This window comes from Dasypus novemcinctus, chromosome 10 (genome assembly GCF_030445035.2).
Source record: "Dasypus novemcinctus isolate mDasNov1 chromosome 10, mDasNov1.1.hap2, whole genome shotgun sequence".
NCBI lineage: Eukaryota > Metazoa > Chordata > Mammalia > Cingulata > Dasypodidae > Dasypus > Dasypus novemcinctus.
The window spans coordinates 8,472,756-8,488,699 of NC_080682.1; the positions used below are offsets into that span (position 1 = coordinate 8,472,756).

General features: G+C 40.0%; 1 protein-coding gene and 1 non-coding gene across 4 annotated transcripts in view; one reads left to right on the forward strand and one right to left on the reverse strand.

Annotated features, from left to right (window-relative positions):
* The window catches only part of PACS1 (phosphofurin acidic cluster sorting protein 1), a 187,975-nt gene that overhangs the window by 117,859 nt on the left and 54,172 nt on the right, over window positions 1-15,944 (reverse strand). The window lies entirely within an intron of this gene.
* LOC111762752 (U6 spliceosomal RNA) lies at window positions 14,369-14,475 on the forward strand. Its single transcript, XR_002795786.1, has one exon. It is a non-coding gene; the product is annotated as a U6 spliceosomal RNA (small nuclear RNA).

A 15,944-nucleotide genomic window follows, 5' to 3' on the forward strand; every position in this document is an offset into this window, starting at 1 on the left:
AAGTAGAACAAAATTGAACTGTTTCATTTACCTTGAATTCCTATGCTTAAGATAAAGCAAATTTGTTGGAGGAGGCTAAGAAGTTTAATAAAAACATGAAACGATTCTGACAGGAACTCCGTATTAATCTCAAAAGCTCTAGGAGCTGGCAACAGTCTTTATTATAGCATCTAATTTTACTTCAAAGGTTAGTGCTTCCTTTCTATTTAATAGGGACATGCCACTAGGTACTTTTTCAGTCATGATTAGGGAAAGTTATTAGTCGAAAAGAATGAATGGAGCAAAGAAATAAGGTATTTTTGAGGGAAAAAAGCAATAAAAAGAAAGGATGTAAGAAGCCCAAAGAGAAGATAAGAAGAATCATCTCAACATAATTACTTAAAGTGCAAGATAAACCAAAAGACAGTCAAGGTCGGGGTGGGAAGTGAACAGTCTACCCGTGAAGGTGGCAGGAAGGATGACACTGTGACCAAGTTTCTATACAAGCCATCAGGGGGCACCATCAGCCTATTGCCAAGGTTAAGTGGAGAATTACCAAACGACTTCCATATTTACAGGATACTCCCAAATTGGGAATACTACTCTCAACCATAAACTACAAGAAATGCAGGTTAACAGAGAGAAAAAGTCAACAAAAATAGTTACCAGCTATCTATTTCTGTGTTCGCTTATTCAAATCAGAAATGGCAATGACAAATAGTGAGTCATTTGGTGTCCAGATACAGAGGCCAGGGAAAGCTGAAGAAACTTCATCATGGAAACTGAGAATGATCCAATGGCAGCAGCACACAGTGTGGCTCAGGTCCCCAGGGGTACAGTAAGGGGAATTAAGCTAATAGGAATTTCATGATATGGTAGAGATAAGAGAAATCTGGAGCAATGAAAATCTGACATACATCTCAGGAATAAATATGTTTCATGGATATGTTAAAGTTAGTTTTTCCTATCTCCGGGAAATTAGAATAAACATAGGGATCTGAAAAAGAAAGTTAAACACCTTGCTCAGTTATCACACTAAAGCGGGACAAGTATCCATCTCTCTTACTGGGCTAGCATTTTACCCTTTTGCACTTTATCATTAGATTTGCAACAAAAAAATAAAGCATTGTTTTAAGTTCCCTTTAATAGAGAGGTCTGTTGACTATCTCCTGTGCCTAGAAAATACACACAAGCAAATCTGTTCCTTCAGAAACTACTCTGTACAGTCCTCAGACCTCAGACCTGCTGACAGGCAAAAATTTTTCCATAATGTAAGTCATGGGCATTATTGGCTGTTCTGATGATCTGTACTGGGGTTAGCAACAACCATAGTCCTAAGGGTTAGCTAACAGTGACGCCTCTAGTTGCCACTAAGGATGCCAAGGAGAAGGAGATAGGGAGGAAAGAAGGCTGAGGGAAAGAAGAACGCAAGTACAGAAATGGAGAGCACATAAAATGAATAGAAAGGCAAAAACTGGTTTAATAGTTTAGGACTCCACAGAGTGCTGCCCAAATTGTCCATAAATAATACCCAGAATGCCAAGTTGCCTTCATCTGCTCCCTCAACGGATTAAGAATGTTTTTTTATATGTGCAATTTTAATAATATCAGATAAAAAAGACATAACCAAACATGTCTGAATTATTGTTTTTATACCAAACACTTGGTGTTGAGGAGTTGCCCAGAGTAGGTAATGAATCTTCAGAACTTAGGGAGGTAGCTTTGTTCTGAGACAGAAGGTGAGACACACTCATACCCATGGGGTGTCTGCTATGTTTCAGGATTATGCTATGGAATTTTGCAAATTACCTCATTTATTCCTCACAAAACACCAATAAGGTATGTGTAAAGTCCATTCTACAGATGAAAAAACACACCTCAGGAAGATAAGTGACTCATTCAAGGTCTCAAAACCAGTAGATGGAGGAACCAGATTCAAATCTAAGGCTCCTGACAGTTGCCTTCCTCTCACTGAGGAACAAAAAGCAACTTTTTCCAGCAGCACAGAGGCCACTTACAACACTCCTCACAATAAGGGACACTGTGTCTGAAGCCCATTCATTCACTCTTTCATTTATTCAAAATATATGCACACAAGCTCCCACTGTGTGCAAGAGCACTGTCACAATCACAGCACCATGGGGAATGTGGTGCCCTGCTCTCGTAAAGCTAACTGCAAAGCTGGGTAAGGTGCGGATGGTGCAATGAAAAAATACACTAAACAAACCGCAGAATATCAGACTGTAAAAATGACTACCCAAAAGTAAGACACAGTGACCTGATAGTGGGGCAAAGGTCGTAACTCAGACGGAGTTGTTAGGGAAGGCTACACTGAGGGGGAAATATCAAAGCTGAGAAGTGAAAGACAAGAAAGAAGGAGTCATACAAACAGGGAGAGAACATTTCAGGCAAAGAACTACAAGCAAAAGCCCTGATAAAGAAACAGGCTTCGTGAAAAACAGAAAACAGACCTATTTGGCCTCAACAGCATAAAAGACAGAACAGATGAGGTGAGACAGAGGCAAAGGAACAGTCATGCTGGTCTTAAGGCAAACAAAGAGTTTGGATTTTATTCTAAGTGTGGCTGGAAACAAGCTATTATGCAGGGAAATTACATACTCTGACTAGTGTTTTTAGGTTTGTTTGTTTTTAAAGATTTATTTCTCTCCAGCCCTTCGGCGTTTGCATTTGCCATGTCTGTTTGTCGTGTGCTTGTCTTCCCTCTAAGAGGCACCAGGAATAGAACCTGGGGCCTCCCATGTGGGAGGGAAGCACCTAATGGCCTGAGCCACTTCCAGTCCCCTGACTAGTTTTTTTTTTTAAAAGATCGCTCTGGCTACTGAATGTGGTTACTGGATTGGAAGGAGGCTGGAGTAGAAGCAGAGGCCACGGGGAAGGCCATTGGTAAGTTCAGAGGACAGGTGGTAGCAACTTGGTTTAGAGTAGTCGCAGGTGGAGATGAAAAGACGTGGATAGATTTGAGATATATTCCAGAGTTAAAATGTACAGAAATTGCTGACGGATTGGATGAGGAGAACATGAAAAAGGAAAGAGTCAAAGATGACTGCTAGGTTTTTGGTGTGAGCAACAGGGTGGATGGTGTTATCATTTACTTGGATGACTAAAGACTAGGAGAGGAGATTTTTTTTTAATGGGGAAGAGATCTGTTTTAGCAATACTAAGTTTGAGACACCTAGTAGATATTCAGGTGGAGCACAGTCAGGTAGGCAATAGGTGTACAAATTTAGAGATCAGTGGAAAAATTAAGGTGGAGATGTAAATTCAAGAGACACATATAAACTTAATTAAAAGGATAATTTCTAATTGACCTAAGGATAGAAAAGATTTCTTAAGACCTCAAAAAGCACAAATCTTTATAAACTGAAAAACCAAAGGAAGGGACTATATCAAAATGAAGGACTTCTGTGGAATAAAGAACACTATGGACAAAGTTAGCAGGTGGGTGAAGGGTTAAGAGAAGACATCTGCAACAATATCTAAACTGATTTAGGTTTAATATCTAAAACATATAAGGAATTCTATTTGAGAAATAAGAAAAGGCTATGAATAGCTAATTCAAAAAAGAAAATTCAGAGACTAACTACTATATACAGAGATCCTCAACTTCACTAGTAATCAGAGAAATGTGAGTTAAAACAAGACAGCATACTACATTAATCGAACTGATAAAAATGAGAAAGTCAGATACTAACTATTCCATTTAGTGGTGGGAATATAAAGGAAACAATCATGTAACACTTAGTGAAATTATACTTGTTGGTATCAAGCTGGAGAAACTCTTGCGCAAGTCTCTAAAGAGATATACGTGAGGATTTTTATCAGAGCATTGTTTGTGGTGCAAGGCACTGGAGAACAATCCAGGCACCCATCACTAGGGGAACAGGTAAGTAAAATATGGTGGAGACAAGTGATAAATACTACACAGTATCCAAAAGTAACATAGAATGGGCCATGATGTGAACCAATGTATATGAGGTGCAGAGGTGCCCAAAGATGTACTTACCAAATCCAATGGATGTGTCATGATGATGGGAACGAGTGCTGTTGGGGGGGGGGGAGAGGGGGGGGTGGGGGGGTGGGGTTGAATGGGACCTCACATATATATTTTTAATGTAATATTATTACAAAGTCAATAAAAAATAAAAAAATTAAAAAAATAAAAATAAAAAAAAATAAAAAACAAAAAAACAAAAAAAACAAAAGTAACATAGAAAAACAGTAACATGGATAGAACCTTAAAATATATTTTTGAATGAAAGGAGGAGCAGAATGAGAATCACAACAAAATACTATTTAAATAAGGTTATATAAAACACCATAGGAAAGCGGCTGTGGCTCAATCAGTTGGGCACCTGTCTGCCATATGGGAGGCCCTGGGTTCACATCCCGGGGCCTCCTTGTGAAGGCAGGCTCACTGGCACGCCGTGGAGTGCCGCCCGGCCTGCAAGCGCTGCGGAGTGCCGACTCAGCAAGATGATGCAACAAAAAAGGGGAGACAAGTAAAAATACAGAAGAGCACACAGCGAATGGACACAGGGAGCAGACAACAAAAACAAGCCACAAGGGGCAGAATAAAAAAATAATATAATCTTAAAAAAAAACAACAACCCACCATACAAGAATACATACATATCCAAGGATAAATATTAAACACATTAGAGAAGATGCCAGTGAGGGTGGGGATGGGCTGGGGATAGAGATGGGAGAGGAGATGGAAAGATTAAGCAGTTGAAGGGTCTTTGCAAAGTCACTCTAATGTTCTACGAACTATTATGATAAACTCAACTCTGCACATAAGCTCTAAAAGAAAAAAAACAGCAAACTTAGGGAGTAAATGGAAGGTTCTTTCTGTTCCAACTGTCTTCTCCAAACTGCCCAAAAGTCTGTTAGTTGATTCGTTCGACCTGACAGCCAAGGAAGGGAGGTGGGAGGAAGGAAAGAGGGCACCAGGTTAGAGTGTAAATGTGGCCACACTGGGTCTAGGATCTACCATGGCACTTTTTTTTTTTAAGATTTATTTTTTATTTATTTCTCTCCCCTGCCCCGTCCCCCCTCCCAATTGTCTGTTCTCTGTGTCCATTTGCTGTGTGTTCTGTTTCCCCTGTATTGTCAGCAGCACCTGGAATCTGTGTCTCTTTTTGTTGTGTAATCTTGCTGCATCAACTCTCCGCATGTGTGGCACCATTCCTGGGCAGGCTGCACTTTTTTCGCGTTGGGTGGCTCTCCTTATGGGGTGCACTCCTTGCGCGTGGGGTTCCCCTACGCAGGGGACACCCCTGCATGGCACGGCACTCCTTGCGCGCATCAGCACTGCACATGGGCCTGCTCATCACAGGGGTCAGGAGACCCTGGGTTTGAACCTTGGACTTCCCATGTGGTAGGCGGACACCCTAACCATTGGGCCAAATCCGCTTCCCCATGGCACTTTTCATATTGTTGAAACCACTGGTCTACACGGGTATCTTCCCATCCTGAGAGTTCTATCTTCAAGGGTAAGGCTGAAGAACATCATCCTCAGGATCCCAGAGCCCAGCACAGTGGCTGGTACAGACTATATCCAGTAAATGATGATTGGCGGACTGGTTTGTTGGTTGGCAGATTGAATAAAAAATTTTAAAAAAATTAAAATTCTGATATTACTGATTCAACATTATATATTAGAATACATGAAAACCCCTATTAATTTTTAACCAACTTTATTACAGTCTAATTTATATACAATAAAATGCACTCACTTTATTATTTTTTTAGGAGGTACCAGGGATTGAACCTTGTACATGTAAAGCAGGCGCTCAACTACTGAGCTACACCTGCTCTGCTAAACAAACTTTTTTAGGAGGTTCTGGTGATTGAACCCAGGACTTCATACATGCAAAGCAGGCCCTCAGCCACTGAGCTATACTCGCTCCCACACTCACTTTAAAATAACAGTTTGATGAGGTTAAATGTATGTACCCATGTAACTACCACCACAGTCCAGATATAGAACATCTCCTTTACTGCAAAAGTTGCTTCATGCCCCTTTGCAGTTAGTCTATCTCTCTGCCCCTGGGTCCAGGCAACCAGCCATCTGCTGTCTGCCAAGAGATCTCACTCATTTTTTAAATTTAAAAAAAATTGAGACTTTTTATTTGAAAATGCCAAACATACAGAAAAGTAGATGAGTGTAACAAACCCAGTGCACTCAACACCCAGCTTCAATAAGTTTTAGTGCATGACCAGTCCGAGCACCCACTCCTCTGCCTGGATTATTTGGAGGCAAATCTCAGACATTTGTCTTCATATGTAAATATATATGTTAAAGATTACTCTTTTAAACATTTCCACATCTAAAATAATTAACAAGTTACATAACATCATAAAAAATCATTGTTCACATTTCCCAGATTGCCTCATATTTCTTTTTCCTTGGTTTGTCTGAATCAGGATCAGAATAAAATCCATATATTACTATTGGTTCCTTCATATCTTGGGTCTCTTTTTATCTATAGATTCCTTCTCCATCCTTTTGTCCCTTGTAATTTATTTGTTGCAGAAACTGGGTTAGTCCTATATAGCATCTGCAGTCCGGAATTTGCTGACTGCATCCCAAAAGGCCATTTACCCTTGCATTTTCTATAAATTTGCAGCTAGGTCTAGAGTTTTATTCAGGTTCTATTAATATTTTAGTCGGCAAGGCTCCTTTATAGGTGATATCGTGCATATCTTTTTTTTTTGGTCTCACTTAAAAATATATGTAAGGTCTTTCCCTCAACTAACTGAAAAGAAAAACATTTATTGTAATGTATTAGGACCCATTTAATCTAGAAAAGTGTAAAAGGACCTCAATCTCCCCTTTTTTTAAATCCCCCCTTGTAGCTTTTTGCGTGCTGTCTGCTCTCTGTATCCATTCACTATGCATTCTTCTGTGTCTGTATTTTTATTATTATTTTTATTTATTTCCCCCTCCCTTGCAGCTGGTTTTGTTGTCTGCTCTCTGTGTCCATTCGCTGCGCACTCTTCTGCATTGTCGCTTGTCTACCGTTTTGTTGCGTCACCTTGCTGAGTTGGCGCTCCGCGGCACTTATGGGCCGGGTGGCACTCCACAGCTTGCAGGCGAGCGTGCCTTCACAAGGAGACCCCCAGATGCAAACCCAGGGCCTCCCATATGTTAGGCGGGAGCCCAACTGATTGAGCCACAGCCGCTTCCCCTCAGTCCCCTTTTAACAGATCGAGTCTGGCCTCTGGTGTCTCTCTGAAGGTACAAGTTCTCTTTGAGTCACTGTCTCGCTCAGCTGGTTCTACCCATCATGTGACAGTTATCACTTATTTGAAGTTACACTGTGAACATACACTGACATATTGATCTTTCGACGCTTATCTTCCTCCCCAATTATATTTTTAGCTCACTGAGAGAAGAAACTATCTTAACAACTCTCTCCAATCCCTAGCAGAAATGCCCTGTGCAGGGAGAAAGCAGTGAGGGCCACGCTGTGCCCTGCTCAGGAGCCCTTCCCTAACCTTAACGCAGTCCAGCTGCTTCAGTTAGCTCCCCACAACCTTCCTCCAGAGTCAGCAACATCCCCATCTCCCAACAGGAAAACAGGCACACAGAAGAGACACGAAGAGTGAATTAGTGCAGTTACAATGAGAACTCAAAAATCACTGGTGTTTCAGAAAACCTGGTAAGTGAAACGCATTTCTATTTTAATGCCTCCTCTTCCCCTTCACGGAGAACACGAGTTTTGGAGAGAAAGGGCTATAGACAGCGAACAGGCAAGGAACCAGACAGCCAGGTAAAGGGGCCTTCCTGCTCTTTTCAGCAGGTCAAGTCCCTGCTTGACAAGAGCTAAATAATTAAAAAGAGAACAAAAATCAGTTAAATTAAAGAGAGATACCCATGAAGTTTGGAATGGGGAAGAAAAGTTGTGTATATCCTCACCTTACCGACATTCAATAAATAAGAGGGGCATGTTATTACCAAGATATTCCTCTGCCAAGAGGAAGCTAGAGTCATTAGCAGAATGAACCGGGCCTGTCTTTCTTCCCACTCTGATAAAACACCGCCACCTGTGACACTAATAGCTACAGGGCCCTCAGATGCCAGTCACCTTCCACCCATCTTTGGGCTTGCATAGTTCTTTCCTGCCTCCAGAAATAAAAGTCAGAATATGATATTTATTATACCAAAAATCACTACCTGGCAAATGTAAAAACACAGGCCACTGCTTACAAACAGCATAAATTCCAATGCAAAATGATATAGCTCTACCTTCTGCCCACCCCAAGCCCCAGGGAAAGCACAGATTAAATTAAGAATTCTCAACATTCCCAATGGTGTCAAAAGCATTTAAAGTTGCTGGGTCAAAGATTTATTTTTGCAGCAGACAACCACAAAGGATTTCAGTGTTATATACAGTGGTAATGACTGCAAAAAATTCTAAATATGGACAGACAAGTAATTTAAATTCTTTTTCTAATGGTTAATACTTTCTTTTCAGTTCAATATTTGATTCTAAGTCAGTTTCCAATTAAGGAAAACAAGACCCAGTTTTCTGGTTCCACTGGGATTTACTCATTCAGGGATTACCTGTCTGCCAGTTGTTAATCTGTTCCTGTCAGTGCTCTGCTGGAAACCCTGTTGTGGCTAACAAAAACATGTTTCAGAACAAGGAAACAGCCAGATCCCTAGAAGTCAATGGCAAAGGAAAGGGCTGAACAAGGAACTTTCACTCTTAGTCTAGGGCTTCCCCAGCAGGCCACTGCTGCTCGCTCTAACCAGCTGAGTGAATTTGGCAAATCAAGTAACCTACCTGGGTTTGATCTTCTCTTCAAAACCAAAAGGTGGATCAAGGATCTCTAAGAAATATCTCTAGCTCTAGGAGTCTATCATACTTTTCACAAATATTTATGTGCAAATTACATGCTAAGTACTGTAGTGCATACAAAGAATCAGTAGTAGATTTCAAAGAGCTGCCAGGAGGAGATAAGATATGTGCAAAAGATAATTACAAAGTAGAGAAGGAAGATAACAAGTATTTCTCTAGAAATGTAACAAATCTAGGGCTCAAGGAATAGAATGCATAGAACATAGAATACGATTTTTTTTGTTTTTCTTGAGGTACTGGGGATTGAACCCAGGACCTCAATACATGGGAAAGCAGATGCTCAACCACTGAGCTACAACTGCTCCCAATGAGAGTTGTTTTTTTCCGTTTGTTTTTAGGTGGTACCGTGGATTGAACCTGGGACCTCGGATATGGGAAGCAGGCACTCAATCACTTGAGCTACACTGGTTACCCTTGATTGTATTTATGTGAGGGGAAATGTGGAATTACTAATACTAGAGCTAACTACCAATAATGGTTAGCCCACAAGAGGAGGATTTCAAGGAATGTTCACTTTCTATTTTTAAAATTTCTACTTATTTTTATTAGTATGTTTTATGTTTGCAATCAGGAAAAAAAAAGGATTTTTAAAAGGAAAACAAAACAAAACAATTCAAAGCTGGCAATTTACGAGAGCGATAACAGCAACACTGTTCTTACAATCTCTCTCCTCTTTTCAGATAGAAAATTAATTCTCCTTTATTATCTTTATAAATGGCATAAATTACCAAATACAACTAGAAAAGTAAAACTGATAGAAATAGAAACAAAATCCCCATCAAGTTTAAGCCCTAATACATAAGGTAGACAACTAAGGCAAATATCTGAAAAATAAGCATTAGAGTTGTCCAGATATTTCAAAAACATATATACTTAAACTACCCCAGTTTTCCACATCATCTTGTCTAAGTAGGCAGAGTTAAAGAGTGGCCAGAGTTAAGACCAGGGCCAGAGAAGCACACTGCAACTTCACCTGGAGTTATGACCAATGCATACTCTCATTCACTTTGCATTATTTAATACAGGGGTTCTTAACCTTTTTTGTTCCTCGGAACCCTTACTAAGTCCACACTATACTGTGTATTATTTAATAAATATATCACACCCGTATCAACACGTCCCCACAAGAATAATATTTTTTTGAATTTCAATTCAAGCTCACAGACCCCTTGTTAAGAACCCCTGATTTAATGGGACTTAGCAACAGGACTCTGCCAAGTAATTTAAATTCTCTGAATCCAAAACATTCTCAAAATAGAGGATGGAATAAAATTACTTCTAAATTATTTGGTTCAGTTAATTGGTTCATATTTAACTTAATATGGGCTATTAGCTCAAATCTCATTAAACATCACACTAATAACTCAAAATATTTAAAATACTGGAATTTCAGTATTGCAAATGATGTTAAAAATGGAATTTAATTGCAACAAGACTTGGTCTATGTATTAATGAAATGGTGCTGCATTTTAAAAAGAATTTAACAGTGACATTACCAAGTTACTGTACATTTCTCAGGGACTCTGATTTAAACAGAAAAATCAAGTTTTCCATTGGTGTGTCCAAGTAAAAATTGTTATAACTGATGCCTCTAACTGACAGTATTTTAAAATGTCCCTAAAAAGGGAAGCAGACTTGGCTCAACAGACAGAGCATCTGCCTACCACATGGGAGGTCCAGGGTTCAAACCCAGGGCCTCCTGACCCGTGTGGTGAGCTAGCCCACATGCAGCGCTAATGCGCACAAGGAGTGCCATGCCGCACAGGGGTGTCCCCTGCATAGAGGAGCCCCAAGGACAAGGAGTGCGCCCCCCAAGGAGAGCCGCCCCGCACGAAATAAAGTCCAGCCTGCCCAGGAGTGGCACCGCACACACGGAGAGCTGATACACCAAGATGACACAACAAAAAGAGACAGATTCCAGGTGCCACTGATAAGAATAGAAGCGGACAGAAAAGAACACACAGTGAATAGACACAGAGCAAACAACTGGGGGCGGGGGGAAGGGGAGAGAAATAAATAAAAATAAATCTTTTTTTAAAAAAATGTCCCTAAATGGTTTGCTGTAATCCATTTCTTTAGTATCTTATTGGTCTACTTTTTCTTCTGAAATTATCAAATATACAAAGAGACCAGGTGCCATAAGGAGTACAATACATAAAAAGTATGTATTTTTCCATACATGAAAATCCATATTCACAGAATTTTTAAAATGAGGAGATAATTTCTCAATTTCTTGAACACTCATTTTATGAAAACTTCCTAAGGGCACATTCTGGAAGAAAACACAGACCTCAATTCTAATCATATATAGGAGTCAATAAACAAATAGAACTTCATGTGTAGAATACATGGAAATCTGTTTTGTACATAGTTTGACTAGAATGCAACCTTTCTATATAACCTACTGTATACCTTATTGTAGCAAACATTACTGGTTTCCTACCAGGGGCTAATTACTTTCAGAAAAAGTAATGAGAAAATGATGATGTAAAATAAAAACAGACATGTTCAGAACAACCCTATGAGATAATTATATTATCCTTGTTTTACTACCAAGAAAACTGAAGCACTGAGAAGGGAAATAACTTTCCCAGAGCCCCCATCCATGCAGTTTTCTCCACCTGGACTCTTCATTTAGCTAACTCCTACACATCCTTCACATGTTTCAACTTAAACAAACGCCACTTCCTTAGAAAAAAAGCTTCTTTGATGTGTCCAGATGAGGTTCAATGCTCCTGTTATGCTTCACTGCACTGCTACACTATTGTAGCACTTTGCACACACATGATCATTTAAATATTAATCTTCCCCACTAGAATGCAGAAACCTGAGAACAGTTCTGTCTTGTTTTCCATATAGGGTATTTCCAATGTTGAACAGAATGCCTGCCCTTAAGAAGACTAATAAGGAAACAGCAAGTCCATTACAGTACAAAGCGTCAAGCAAGAGCACGAAAGAGGCCTACAGAGGACGCTACGGAAGCACACACTGGGGGTGAGGGAAAGCTTCATGGAAGAGATATCCTTGAACAGAGCTCAGAAGAATAAGTAAGAGTTAGGAGAAAAGAAGAGGCAAGGAAATAGGTGTTCCAGGCAAACAGGGGCTAGGTACGTGTTTAGAGAAGTAGGACAACTATTTAGGGGAATTATTACTAGTTTGCTATGGCTGGCTTTTAATACCAGGAAGCAAAAAATGAATTTTGAAATATAGGAAGATTCAGTTCTACTTCCAAAGAAAGCATTACGCTGTAAAGACCTCTAAAATAACCAAATAACCACGGATATGATGGAAGCACTGCACGTCACGCACCATGCTAAGCAGTTTACATGTATAATTTCATTTCACCTTCACAACTACCCTTTGAGTATTAGTATTCCCATGAGGAACTGGAAGATCAAGATCATACACAGCTAGTAAGTAAATGGCAAAGCCAGACCTTGAACCACATCTATATTATATGCTTCCAAAACCTAAGCTCTTAACCACAATCCAATACATTTCTAATTTACTAAGCAACTTAAATAGGTGGATATAATTAAAATAATGATGCTAATTTTATTAGGAAAGTGCTATTTAAAGGAATCCTGTATCTTTTTCATAAAGAAAATCATACACAGAGATTTTTCATAAGTTGAGTTTGCTTGATATGAAGTAAATAATTAGCAATCAGTGGATTTTTTTTTTAAAGATTTATTTATTTATTCCTCTCCCCTCCCCCTCCACCCCAGTTGTCTGTTCTGTGTGTCTATTTGCTGCGTCTTCTTTGTCCACTTCTGTTGTTGTCAGCAGCACGGGAATCTGTGTTTCTTTTAGTTGCATCATCTTGTTGTGTCAGCTCTCCGTGTGTGTGGCACCATTCCTGGGCAGGCTGCATCTTCTTTCGCGCTAGGCGGCTCTCCTTACGGGGTGCTCTCCTTGCACGTGGGGATCCCCTACGCAGGGGACACCCCTGCGTGGCACGGCACTCCTTGCACGCATCAGCACTATGCATGGGCCAGCTCCACATGGGTCAAGGAGGCCCAGGGTTTGAACCACGGACCTCCCATGTGGTAGACGGATGCCCTAACCACTGGGCCAAGTCTGCCGCCCAATCAGTGGATTTTTACAAATGAAAATCAAAGAATTATCCAAAGACACAAAATGTGGTGTTCTGATTGATAATCCAACATTCTCTATAAAACTATGTTATCTCTAAACCATCAAAAATTATGCTAAGCAAACATTAGAACTTCTTGGTCAGTCTCCTCATAGGAGAATTAAAATTATTCATTAAACAATTATTTTTTAAACTAATTTTTGTCTTTATTTTTTAAATATTATATTCAAAAAATATGAGGTCCCCATATACCCCCACCCCCCTCCTCCCCCCATAACAACAATCTCCTCCATCATCATGAGACATTCATTGCATTTGGTGAATACATCTCTGAGCACCGCTGCACCTCATGGTCAATGGTCCACATCATAGCCCACTCTCCCACATTCCACCCAGTGGGCCATAGGAGGACATATAATGTCTGGTAACTGTCCCTGCAGCACCACCCAGGACAACTCCAAGCTCTGAAAACACTCCCACATCTCATCTATTCCTCCCATTCCCTACCCCCAGCAGCCACCATGGCCACTTTCTCCACACCAATGCCACATTTTCTTCTATTACTAATCACAATAGTTCATGAATAGAGTATCAGTAAGTCCACTCTAATACATACTCTATTCCTCCATCCTGTGGACCTTGGAATGGTTGTGTCCACCCCACATCTATATCAAGAGGGGGCTTAGATTGCACATGGATGCTGGGTGCAATTCTCCTGCTTTCAGTTGTAGGCACTCTTGGCTCCCTGGTGTGGTGGTTGACCTTCTTCACCTCCATGTTAGCTGAGTGGGGTAAGTCCAATAAACCAGAGTGTAGGAGCTGAAGTCTGTTGAGGCTCAGGGCCTGGCTATCACATGGTCAGTCCAGAGAGTCAGGTCCCCAGGGTATACATTAAATCCCAGCACCAACTACAGTTCCGGTAAAAGTAACAGGAGAGGCTTGTGAACAAAGATCACATCTGAGTCCAGCTCCATCAAACAGAAAAACAAACTCCAAAGTAGGGCCAACTGACATAGTACTCACTGAACTCCATCTGCCATGACCATAGAAACTGTGGGTCTCTGTAGCCCTCAGAAGAACCAATACCTGGGGTAAACAACTCAATTACTAAGAATGAGTGGAAAGGTGAGATTGGGGTTAACACAGAAACTAGACCCAACAACTCTCTTTTCCCCACTGTAATTTGCTTTTAGCAGGGAAAAGTGATAATAACTGAAGGCATTTACAAGACAAGACACATTCAATGTGCCAATTCAAATCAAACATGGGGTAGAAATTTACCAGTTAGAAAAGGTGTTGGTGCAAAGTACTTAGTGCTTTAGAAAGCCAGTTATCAACAAAAATGCAAATGCCCTAAATCATAAGTGATGGGCTATTAATCACTCATTAAAACAAGCTACTGGGAGTGCTCACTTCCTCAGCACCTATACTAAAATTAGAAGGATACAGAGAAGATTAGCATGGCTCCTGTGCAAGGATGATACATAAATTTGTGAAGCATGCCATATTTTGTGCGCCTTTCCAGATTGCCACTGCAAAAACCGTGGCATTTAAGGGAGTTCGATCAGGAGGTCCCACGGACACTTGAGGACTTCTACCTGGTCCTCTAGTCCAAGGAGCGTACCTGCCTCAATGGCCGCCCAAGATACGGTACTAGTTCATTATTAAATCACCTAGCTAAATCCCATTATCCATATTTGAATACATGTTCTCATTGATCAAAATCAGCTTTTGGATAGGGCAGTTCATCAAATTTCTTATCACTGAATCTATCTGATTTAAATAGTTTCTGAGCTCTTTTAGAAGAATACAAAAACAACAGCAACAACAAAAAAACAAACTACTGGGAGATTTTCTGTGCTTTTTTGAAGCACAAGAGTTCAGACTGATAATAATTATCATAATTATATTAGATTAAACACCCACTAGGGCTGTAGTTTTAAGTCCACTATCTCATTTCATTGTACAAGGTCAATACTTTAGCCACATTTTCAGATAAGGTAACAAAGGCATAGACAATTTAGCTGAGTTGCTTGAGGTCACATGGGTAGGAAGTGACAGAGAAAGGATTCACACACAGGCCTGTCTGATGCCAGAGCACATGCCTGGGTCACCATGCAACAACATCTCTATTAAACTGAAAGGAGCCTAGAGATGATCCTAGTTCACCTGTCAAGCAACCCCATTATTTAGAAAGACCTGGTATGTTGGAGTTCTATGCATGGATTTTGTATTATTTTTGCAACTGTTCTTTAAGTTTGAAATTATTTCAAAATAAAAAAGTTTAAGGACAAAAATGAATTAACGTGCTCAAATAATTCAAAGTAAACCTAAAAAGTCACAGTTACTGGCTATAAATACAAAAATCAATGTGGAAAATTTTATATCATTATCACATAAAACAAAAAAGAGTTCTCTTCTCTTCGTCTGCTATCATGTGTGCATTTGACTTCCAATTTTGCCACATCTTCTCGTAAGACTTTTAGAATCAAGTGATTCCTAGCCAAGAAACAAAAACAGAATTTGTTCCATTCCTCAATGGATTCAAATGAAAACTGACAATAAAATCAGGTACAAGCTGGGTCTATAAAGAATCGGATATGTGATAACTCACATGTTTACACCGTATCAAGTTCACTTATATCATGTTGAAAGAGATATCCTTTCTGAACAGTTGGGACTTTATTGAAGGAAAACACTGGTTTTTGTTTTGTTTCTATGCTTTGGCATAAATAAGTTGGTTCAGTAATAAATATGTGAGATCTTTTGTTTGAAAGGGAAAGAAATGCATAAAAGAGGAATAAGCATCTTTTCAATTGCACATGGAGCATTGGAGGAATGGATGCACCAATGCCAGGAGTTCTCAACCTTTCTTATGCCACGGGCCCTTCTGGCTGTCTGGTGAGGCCAATGGATAAAACAATATGCATAGTTTAAAAAAGGAAACCAGGTGTAACAATAACCCACACGACCACCCCTGA